Source organism: Rhinolophus ferrumequinum, chromosome 10 (genome assembly GCF_004115265.2).
Source record: "Rhinolophus ferrumequinum isolate MPI-CBG mRhiFer1 chromosome 10, mRhiFer1_v1.p, whole genome shotgun sequence".
In the NCBI taxonomy this organism is placed as follows: domain Eukaryota; kingdom Metazoa; phylum Chordata; class Mammalia; order Chiroptera; family Rhinolophidae; genus Rhinolophus; species Rhinolophus ferrumequinum.
In genome coordinates this window covers 62,753,380-62,764,954 of record NC_046293.1, presented here as the reverse complement: position 1 = coordinate 62,764,954, position 11,575 = coordinate 62,753,380, and the positions used below count along the sequence as shown (strand labels likewise).

The 11,575-nt window shown below is 37.5% G+C and overlaps 1 long non-coding RNA gene across 2 annotated transcripts in view; it reads left to right on the top strand.

Moving 5' to 3' along the window:
* The first annotated feature begins 293 nt into the window (after positions 1 to 293).
* The window catches only part of LOC117028558 (uncharacterized), a 54,984-nt gene continuing 43,702 nt past the window's right edge, over positions 294 to 11,575 (top strand). The window contains exon 1 of one of the 2 annotated variants that reach the window (XR_004424139.1): positions 294 to 364. This is a non-coding gene — a long non-coding RNA (uncharacterized LOC117028558). Of the gene's footprint in view, positions 365 to 5,517; positions 5,624 to 11,575 lie in introns of those variants that run through there. The other variant, XR_004424140.1, reaches the window with a different exon arrangement.

Genomic DNA, 11,575 nt, shown 5'->3' with positions numbered 1-11,575 from the left:
CCCAGACCCACTGAATCAGAAACTCTAGGGGTGGGGCTGACAATCTGTGTTTTAACAAGTCCTTCCAGGTGATTCTGATACAATGAAGTTTGAGAACTACCGCAACAGATATTGGTTTTATTCTTTTCTTTAAAAGAAGGAGAATATTCTTTTCAAAGAAAATAGATTCTTTCACAGTCTCCTTTAGTAAACTTTTCTAGTGATAAATGGGTTCCAGCTAGTCTGAGATTTCTTAGATGTTGCCAAACTTGGTTTTCTACAGTTTAATCATATTCATTTTGAATTGTCCTCGTAGAAATAGAAAAACATCTGATCACCACTCTTCCTATACTTCTCCATCAATGTCAAGACCATTCGACCATCTGTAAGTCTTTTCTTCTGTTGGCTCACTTAAAACGGTTTTTTTTTTTTTTTTAAAGAACTGACTTCTTCTTCTTTTTTAAAATTTTTATTGGGGAATATTGGGGAACAGTGTGTTATTCCAGGCTCCATTAGCTCCAAGTCAAGTTGTTTTCAATCTAGTTGTGGAGGGCCCAGCTCAGCTCCAAGTCATTGTTTTCAATGTAGTTGTGGAGGGCGCAGCTTATTGGCTCATGTGGGAATCGAACTGGCGACCTGTGTGTTATGAGCACTGCGCTCTAACCAACGGAGACAACCGGCTGCCCTCACTTAAAACTTTTAAAAATATGTGTACCAGTTTTCACACATGACTCAAAGTATATTAACTGCTATTTTCTTGTGACTTTTTGTGTGTGAAAAATGAAGCATTACAATAATTTCATACCTTGACTTTTGTTTCTCCAATGCTCTTTGTCAAATAAGATTGTGTATTATATTGGAATACTTCAGGAAAATAAGTATTTCTTTACAAAACTCAGAATATCAATGTATCCCAAATAGGCTACTACGGTATTATCTGAAAATTATCAGGCATACAACCACAACCAATATTTTCTATCAAGAACATATAAATGATTCTTGCTATTGTGATTAGAACGCTTTTAAAAGAAGTAAGTCCTGATGTATTCAGTAACTTGAAAGGTATTTGATTTGAGTGAAAAATTGCTAAGTCATACAATAAACCACAATTATTTAACCAACTCAAACATTAGAGTTGTTCTTCTGGACTGATAGTGAGATTGTCTCCCTTTACTTCATCTGGTAGAGAGAAAAGGAAGAGAATGATCTCATGGGTGCATTTATAAAAGGCACTTAAAAAACACTAATGAATAACAAAGAAATATAACCCCAGAAAGAAGATGGCTTGGAACACTGGCTTGGGTATAGGGCAGACCCTCTGGGAATAGCTTGACAAGATTTTAACCTTGTTCTTTCCTTTAATTTGTCTGCATCTCAAAAGTAGAACTTCCTAAAACCTACCATCTTCTGGGAATGAATCAGAATTTGTCCTGGTCTTCCTGCCAGGTGTGCCCCTAGGATTCAGATCCTCACAAATGAGCAGCCACCTTATAATGTGGGCCCTCAAGAGTGTAGCAGAGATTATGTTCTCCCTGTCTGATTTGAATCTGGGAGGACTGACTTGTCCAGTTTCAGAAGGGTGGTGACCCAGAGACATGGGAGCCATATTTACCCCGCTTCCTTACCAATTCACTTATCAGTTTCCTGCCCAACTCTCTTCTTTCGCTTAGTAGGTTTCTGGGTAATTTCCTTTAATTATGTTTTAAAATGCCATTTCTGATGAATTACTCATTTACACATCCAAATTAGGATTTTTATTTGCCAGTTTCATCACAACTGGCTTAATTAACAATGTCAAGTTTTAAAACTATATTGTGACATTTAAACTTGTTATGCTTTTGCTTGTGGACATAATTAAGACAGTGTGTTTGGTATCAGTTTATTCTTAAAAAGCAAAGTAAAAGCAGATGAGGTGTATTTATAGACTCATCAGCCAATGAACGGATGAAAGAGAAAAAGAAATTAATGGGGAAATGTCAGCCAGAATGGAGGAGGGACCCACTGCGAAGTTCATTTCCAGACCAACTATTTGGAATTTTTTCCAAAGACAGCTGTCTCTTGAATTACAGTAGAGAGGTCAGGGGAGGGGGTGACATTCTAAGACTGCTGGGCCTCAAGTTAAGAAGCGGGCAAAGAGTAATATAATTCAAATAAACTTCTGTAGTCGGGGTGGGGGCCCAAGCACAATACTTATAGTCAAAACCCCACCTGGAGACATGCCTCCCATAAAGATTGGAGCTTAGGAAAATCTGGGAAAGAAGGAAAATCTCTAGGAAATGTAGGAGCTTTGGAGCTTGGCCCTGGCCAGTTGAAAGCTGTTTTGATTTGGACTCAATGACCCCATTGATTTGGACTCAGAGAGAGGGTAGAAGACAAAATTCTAGTATAAAACTCCAACCCAGGGAACTCAGTTTTCAGCATAGACAAAAGGGAAAAATGAATTGCAAAGCTTAAATAAAGGATAGAAATTCATTTCTCTGTGTTGTCTCGTGGGCCTGGGCAGTACATTCCTTGACTGTGAAATGAAATACAAAGGTTGTCAGAGATTCTTGAGCAGGTGTCTAACATAAGACACAGGTGAAGCAGAACAAATCTGCGTTGTTTTGAGTACATGTAAAGCGACCACGCAGCGGGAGGAAAGATGGTTGTTTTGGCATTTTGTTTTAACCATCCATATTTCAAAGACTAGGAGGAACGACTCGGGCCCGATGCAAGTCCCGTGCTCTCCAGCAGCTCATCTGACGTTGGGACAGGGGTGGTGGAGGTGGGGGGGGGGGGTAGGGTAGTGGTGGTGGGTGGGAGAAGCAGGGGAAATGGCTTCACCAATTCTCTTCCCAAAAAAATCTAAAGGAATGTTCATTAATGACTTAGAATACATTTTTTTTTTCATGGGTGAACAGCCAAGAGGAGTTCTTCAAAAAAAAAAATCAGATTAAAAATTCCTTTTCTAAGTGATTATGTGTCAATAAAATTGTTATTCAGAAAAGAAAAAGGCCCCCTGGGAATTCATGAAAGAATGCTTCTTTTGTTTGTTGTGGATGCTTTTCTCTAGGTCCCAATGTACCCACACTTTCCATCCATAGTTTTGTTTCCATATATCCCTTCCTGCACCTCAGTGAATTTTGTTGATGTATTTTGTTGATGTATGTGTGTTTGTGTGTGTGTGTGTACATGGGATTTTGTATTCTTTAAAGAGAAGGGACATGATACTGTCTGCATAGAAAACAAGGAGGCAGGGAGGAAGGAAAGAGGTAAGAAAGGAATAAAAGGGATCAAAGCATAACAAACCCAGTTGTTTAATTATCTAAAAACCATTCCTGTTCTGAACAATCTCCTCAGCTTGATACATCTGGAGAGACTGAGGAAATCAGTTCACAGAACTTCAAGCATTGTTTTTGCTGAGTTGATTGTTCTGTTATATAGATAAGACCTGTGTACAAGTATATATTTTTAAAAATGTATGTACGTACATGTGTACACACACACACACACACACACACACACACACACACACACACGAGGTCTGACAATTAAGTTCGAGAACTTGTTGCAACGATATTGCTAACATTTTTTGATATCAGAGGGATTATTCATTACGAATTTGTACTACCTGGACAGTTAGACAAGTTTACTATTTGGAAGTGCTGTAAAGGCTGTGTGAAAAGGACGACCTGAATTTTCACCAACAATTCATAGCTCTTGCATCACGACAATGTACCAACTCACACGACACTTTCTGTGAGGGAGCTTTTAGCCAGTAAACAAATAACTGTATTGGAACACCCTCCCTACTCACCTGACATGGCCCCCAATGACTTCTTTCTTTACCCAAAGATAAAGGAAATATTGAAAGGAAGACATTTTGATGACATTCAGGACATAAAGGGTAATACGATGACAGCTCTGATGGCCATTCCAGAAAGAGTTCCAAAATCGCTTTGAAGGGTGGACTGGATGCTGGCATCAGTGCATAGCTTCCCAAGGGGAGTACTTCAAAGGTGACTGTAGTGATATTCAGCAATAAGGTATGTAGCACTTTTTCTAGGATGAGTTTGCAAACTTAATTGTCCGACCTCATGTGTGTATATATATGGTCAGAATATATATATACATATATATACATATATATGTATATATATATATGCGTATGTGTGTGTGTGTATATGTGTGTGTGTGTGTGTGTGTGTGTGTATATATATATATATATATTGCGGTACATTTAATTCACAAAACAGTTACCTGTGTGGATCAAAACTACCTGTGACAAAGATCCATTTAAAAAATTTCCAGTGAATCATGACTGATATATTTGTAAAATGTAATAAAAATTTACTATAAGAAAAATTAAATTAAAAAACATCTCAAATCATGCAACATGCAAGCCTCTAATATTTAATATTAAAGATGCAAAAAAAATTACCTGTCAAATTACCAATTTCTAAATGCTTACTTCAGTTTCTGTGCTAATTCACTGCAGTGCAGTGGCTGTCAGCTCAGGGGCCAACACTGTCCATTTACTATCCTTTGAGTAGCAGCGGTTTAGGTGGTCTCTGTGCTGAGGAACAAAAGGAAGAGGATAATACTTTGGAGTAAGTTCTGAGCCATTAACGTACTATTGAAATATAGACAGTGAGATCAATGCTGGTATTTTTCAGATAATTTGGCTTCGTTATACATTCTTTTCTTTTGAAAGGAAATATTTAATTGCCTGGGCACTGTTGATTTATAAAAATCACTGAAATGTTTGCTTAAGTAAAATAAACTATATACATGGAGTATCTCTGGTATCATATGGGCCCTATTTGTACTCAAACATTGGAAGAATGAATCTATTTTAACATTGAAATAGTTTTAAGAATGAAACAGTTTCTAAAATGTAAATAAGGGTATGGTATTCTGAAATAACATATACTGCTAACTGACATGATATACACATTCATGTATGCCATGTTGTTTTTTTCAATTGACCTTTCTTTACCCAAATATAATGAATGAATGTGGACCATTGCCTCACCCAGCGCGGACTGAAGTGGTAGTAATTCATATACTGGGTTGAAGTGGCTGGGAATATTGTGGAGCGCCGAAAAGATTCTACAGTGAATTGTATGTTTCCCTCTTAAAACTTTAAGACATTTACCAATTTCCACCGATCCCAGCCTGCCCTATCGAACTTTCCACGAATAGGCTAATAGAATGTATGTCCATAAAAACAGTAAGTTAAAGAAATGGATGCTGAAGTCACAAAGACAGTCTCTTGCTATAAATTTATTATTTGTGAGGAAGAATTTCTTTTTTAACAACAAATGCAGAGCAGAACTATGGTTTATCATCCCCACATGGAGCAAGTGGTGAAAGGACTGTGGCGTTGTGGAAGTTATATTTATTGTTATCATGTGTTTTCCTTAGCTGTGGTCGTACCTTTTTGGGAAGGTATCGTTTACAATACCCTATTGTTTAACATCTAACTTTATGATTCTGTTTCAATAGTAGTTTATTACCAGCACATCGTGTGTTTTCTTTCTTTCTTTGTAGGTTTAACTTTCGGTAAATGTTGCACTCCAGTAATGAGATTTTAAGAATTACTCAGTCATTGAACCATGTGAATTCAATGGTTGGTAAACCGGGGACCTTAAGAAATTACTGAGTAAGTAAATTCTGGGTGGTGAGCATAAAAGGAGTTCAAATAAATATGTAATTTAAAAATGGAACTAAAACCCACTGAACACCAACACACTGACATGAATTAGCTTTGGGATGGCCGACGAGCGGAGCTGGCTCTCCAAAGGCTGAATTAGAGGCAGAGACAGAATGTCAGAGCTGGGTGGGGGTCTTTGTGGGTCTGGGTGCACTAAGGCTAGGGGTGTGACTTTTGACTCCGAACTTTGGATAGCTCAGGCTGCTGAAACCTCTTAAAAATTGTCTTATTTAAATTATTCGCCTCCCTTCTGGGATCCTCCCAGTGTTCCCAGATGGCTAGAAATATCCAGTTTTGTCAAAATCTGAGGGGTTCTGTGCTCTGTGAGAGTGTGCTTCCTGGAGAAGATCATCATTCTCTCTGTGCCTCAGTTGCCTCCGTTTTGACCCCACAGTGTGAATTCCCTTCTTTTGGCACATCCTGGGTGTCCGTCTTCCTTTTCCACTCCCTTGTGCTTGCTAATATACACCCCCAGCTGGGTGTTCTCTAAGTGCCAGTTGTGATTCGTATTTCCACAGTGATGACACTGGCTGGTTTGACTTTGGGAACTGTCAGAAATAGCCACGAACCTAGAGGAAGGGAGCAGGGACTCGCCCTGAGTAATTGCTAAACGATGGTGGGTTTGTGAGCTTCATTTTCCTTTTCCCTCCTGGAAAATGCAGACCTACAAAGTGAACGCTGAACAGGTTGATTACAGACGAACCTGGAAGGATGACCATAAATTCTGATGCCGCATCTTTTCTCTACAGACTCAATATTAGTGTGTTTTAGGAGGCTCGGGATCAGGTTATGTACTCTGGCTCTGGCCAATCTTCAGATGGAAAAACAAGGGGACAATAGAGCCCATTAATTGTCTTCACAACCTTCTTACAAGGTATTAAGAAATATCATCTTTAGACCATTTTGCAGAAGATGGGGGAACTCATTTTTCAAGGCCAGCTATGAGTTGCTATGAGCAGGCCTATGTCAGCACATAAGACCCTGCTCTGCTTGACCTGTGGAGTTTCCAGATGGTGAAAACCTTTTCCATAGTCAGATGAGAGGAGTTGAGGGGAGAGGGTTGTCCCTAGATTAAGGAGATGTTGGTTATGGTAACAGCGACCAATCAGTTCATAAAATACTCATTGAACATCCCTACTCTGTGACAGGCCCTCTGCCAGGTGCTAAGCAGTAGTGTCACTTCATTGCATTCTGAACTCTTTAAAATATTTTTTGTTATTTTATTTTATTTATCAGTTGACCACTCGGGAACTTGGCCAAAGAATTCTGGAGAACCTGCCCCAGGGGGCAAAATCTCGATCTGACTGTTGATCTACTGCCTCTGTCTCTGTGTCTCTGTCTGTCTCTCTCTGTTTTCTCTTTCACACACACTCCTCATTCGAAGTATTTATTGAGGTTGCAGTGGGAGGGACAACAGTATAGTATTCCCATTACTGGAGTGAAATTTAATTTATGATTTTCGAGGCCTCTTCACTGCACGTTCAGATAAGTAGAAATATTTTTGCTAGACTTGGTTGAAGTGATGTTTCAAGGTGGTAAATATTGGTTATTCCTTTCAGAAGAAGTAATAAAGAACACATTGCATTTTATTGCCAAGGTGTGTGAGATGTAGAATCATAGAAACCCAACGAAGGAAATATCTTGAAGGGAAGTTCTCCATGAAAACCTATCAAGCTATGAATTTGAAGAGCGCTAAGAGGCTTCTGGTAAAGCCACATCATTAAAAAGGTTTATCACTTAACAATGTTAGCACATGGAATGCTGTAATTCTGCGGTAACCGCGGACAACACCTCCCAGGTTTTGTAGACGACTACACAACTGTTTTCTTTTAGTGTGATATTTAACGTATTCTATCTTCATTCGGAAGGGTTTTCTCATGCCTCCACATCTGAAACAATTCAATGCTATCTTTGCTTGAAGTCTCTCCTGATTAGCGAGCTGGCTCTTGGTGATGTATCACGTACAGTGGGTTCTGTGATGTGGTTTGCTGACCACGGCAAGATGAATGAAGATCACAGTCACGTTAAGTTGAGGACTCTGGTCAGACTTAAACCATTATCCTTGAGGTGTGTGGCTGTTGATTTATCAAAGTCTCGTTTTTAAGAATGAAATCTTCTCAAGGTTGTCGTACACTCTGTGGATGTATGTCAAACAAAGTATAATGTTATATTCTCTCATAACTTCATAAATAAGAATGTATTGCTTTGAGGATGAAATAAAACGACAAGCTGTATTTGGCAGCGATATATTAAAAAGGTCATGAAGAGATTAATGGTTGTTGGCAGCTGGTCAAATTTCTTTGATGTCCACTATTTTTTTTCCACTGGAATTCTGCATTTGTCACTCTCTGAATGAATTGCCCACACATTTATGTACATAAATTATGGTGCCTTTATTACATCACTTTCAACCTATCTGGATAAAAGCATGGTGGGCTTTTTTTTTTCTTCCCTGTGTGTAATTTCCATTTTGGTGGCATTTCTGCTTCCTAATAAATTCCAGACAAAGTATATACCCAAAGCCTGTTTTTTATGTATTTCAGCTTTCTGTGTTCAGCCACACTTTGTTTGGGAGATGTCCTGCTAGGAAGTTACTTAGATTTATGAATATTTGGAGAACTAGTTGCAGAAATGGGGGTCTGGAGATTCTTATAATCCCATTGTATATTGTATCTTTTTCCTTTTTGTTTTTTAACTGTTAAAAGTTTTTTTGGGAGGGTAATTTGGATGAGATAGTTAATAAACCACCAGCTTAATTTGATTATTTACTTACAGTTTCAACTTTGATCTCTTTCTAAACGATTATCAGAAGGATGTAAAAAAAATTCCAAAATGAACTCTCACACATATAAAAGGTGCCTCCTCTATTCATACGGTTTTTTGGTCTTCAAAGACAGGCCAATATTTTAACTACCACCATTTCTCTGGCATGAAATGTAAAGGTTCCCAAATGCCCGCAAATGGTCTCAGGTCACACTCACCTCTTTCTGTTCTTTTTTATTTATTTTTATTTTTCTACATTCTAGATGTAGAAGTTGCCTTTTTCTGTTACTTCAAACCAGTGTCTAAAGGACAAGTGTTTATTTTTAGTTTGTATTTTTGGTGTTCTTTTTAACACTAACACACCACTGAATAAATATTTCTTGGCAAATAAAAATTGAAACAAATACCAAATTGATAAAACCAGTTTATTGATGTTGCTTAAACAACAAACAAATCAGGAAACACATTAAAATCTACACCTACAGTCTCTCAAAGTAAAAAATATGAAATTGCTATATTCAACATATTAAGGATTTAGTGATATAAATTCTATTAGATTTACTGAGAATCTACTCAACCCTCTGCAGAGATGTATATAACCGACCATATTACTCTTATTCTGCTCAGTGAGTTAGAGCCCCAGGTTCATGGGAATCCCCAGAGAAATATCAGAGTATATTTCTGGTCAATAGTTTTGACTGTCAACCCCATATAATTTTGCCTACCTGGACTTAGGTTGACTGGTTGTATTTACTCTTTGGTGGAGATGTTCATGAGCATATTCAGAGGCCAGCAGTGGGTGGGGTTGGGGAATGGGTGTGAAGAGAATAAAAGCTCCTAAACCAACAGACAAGCGATTATCTGAAAACTGAGTATGATGTACGCAACACAACCAATTTCAATATTAAACTCTCTACTCTAAGAAAATCACGTGAGATATCATCTCACATCTGTTAGAATGACTACTATCAAAAAGACAAGAAATAACAAGTGTTGGCGAAGACGTGGAGAGAAGGGAACCTTTGTGCACTGTTGGTGGGAATGTAAATTGGTGCAGCCACTATAGAAAACAGGATGAAGGCTTCTCAAAAAATTAAAATGCAACTACCATCTGATCCAGCAATTTCACTTCTAGGCTTTTATCTGAAGAAAATGTAAGCACTAACACAGAAAAGATATCTGCACTCTCATGTCCATTGCAGCATTATTTACAATAACCAAGGCATCGGAACAACCAAAGTGTCCATCAATGGATGAATGAGCAAAGAAAATGTGGTACGAATATACAATGGAATTCAAGCATTCAGCCATAAAAAAGGAAATCCTGCCATTTATGACAACATGGATGGACATTGGTCCATGTTATCAATGGATGACATTTCATTATGCTAAGTGAAATAAGTCAGCCAGAAAAAGACAAATACTGTATGATATCACTTATATGTGGAATCTGAAAAAATAATAATAAAAAAACCCCCAAACTCTTAGATACAGAGAATTGATTGGTGGTTGCCAGAGGTGGGAGGATACAGGTGGGCAAAATGGGTGGAGGGAGTCAAAATGTACAAACTTCCAGTTCCAAAATACATAAATCCTGGGGATTTAATGTATAGCATAATTACTATAGTTAACAATAGTGTATTTTACATTTGAAAGTTGCTAAGAGAGTAGATCTTAAAAGTTCTCATGACAGGCACAAAAATAATTTGTAACTATTTGTGGCGATGACTGGTAACTAACTGTATTGTGGTGGTCATTTCGCAATATATCCACGTATCAAATCATTATCTTGTGCACCTAAAATTAATACAATGTTATATGTAAATTATTTCAATTAAAAAAAAATCACTTACATAAAACAACCACATCAAAAAATAAGCCAACAAACAAAGAAAAACTTCCCCAATCCTCAGGATTAATTAAGGGATGATAACTTGCACATAAAGTTCTTGTTTTGCACAGGCTCTTTCTTAATCTTTTGTTTGTTTAACTCAGTAACCTCTATTGTATTAAAAAATTGTTGACTCAATAGAACTTGGAAAAAGCAAAACAATTAAATTAAAATTTAAAATCTCAAAAGAATAGTTTACTTAAAAAGTTTTAGAACAAGGTTTTGGTAGACATACTTTGTGTGTCTTATATAGAATGTGAAATGTGTATTGTGGAATGCTATTACTATATTTTGTGGCAATGTTTTCCCATCCGACCATGTAAGAAATTCTGAATTTTCTTAGTTTCTAAGGTGAAAATAGAATGTGTTGGTATGTGACCGATTTGAACATTATACTGCAAGACAAGTGGAATAAAAAAAGCTCATTTACTGAAATAAATCTTAAGATACCTTAAGATACCGTCTTAAGAAATCTTAAGATACCTTCTATACAGAAGAATTTTAGATTTTCCACTATGTGAAAACTCATTTCATTAATACCATAAATATTTACTGAGCATGATCTCCAAGCCATGCATTTTTCTAGGCACTTCAGCACTCTGCTCTGCCTGACCTGTGAAGTTTTCAGATGATGAAAAACTTTTCCATAATCGGACCATAGTGGTTGAGGAGTCACTAGATTATGGTTGTGGTGGCAATGATTATTGGAGCCAACAAGTAATTATTGAATATCTGCTTTGTAACAGGCCCTCTGCCAGGTGCTTGACAAGAGTACTTCTTCATTACATTTTGAACTCTTTATATTTTATTTATTTTATTATTTCATTTTATTTGCATTTGTAAGTTGACATCTAGGGAACTTTGTTAATGAACTCAATAGAACTTTCCCCAGTGGGCAAAATCTTGATCTGACTAATAATCTCTCTCTCTCTCTCTCTCTCTCTCTCTCTCTCTCTCTTTTTCTTTCCTTCCTCTTTTCTCTTATTCACACACAAACACACCCATACACTCCCCATTCTATCCCCATTTGGCAGCATACAAAACAGCCAACCATCCTTGCCCTCATGAAGCTTACATAACAGTGGGAAGAGGCAGAAAATACATTAAATAAGTATGTTGGTTATCTATTATATTGGCAGGTAATAGAGTGCTGTGAAGAAACATAAAGCAGAGAGATGCCATGAGCCATGGGGGAGGGGATGTGTCATAATTTTCAATAGAGATTGTCAGAGCGGGTATCACTGTGA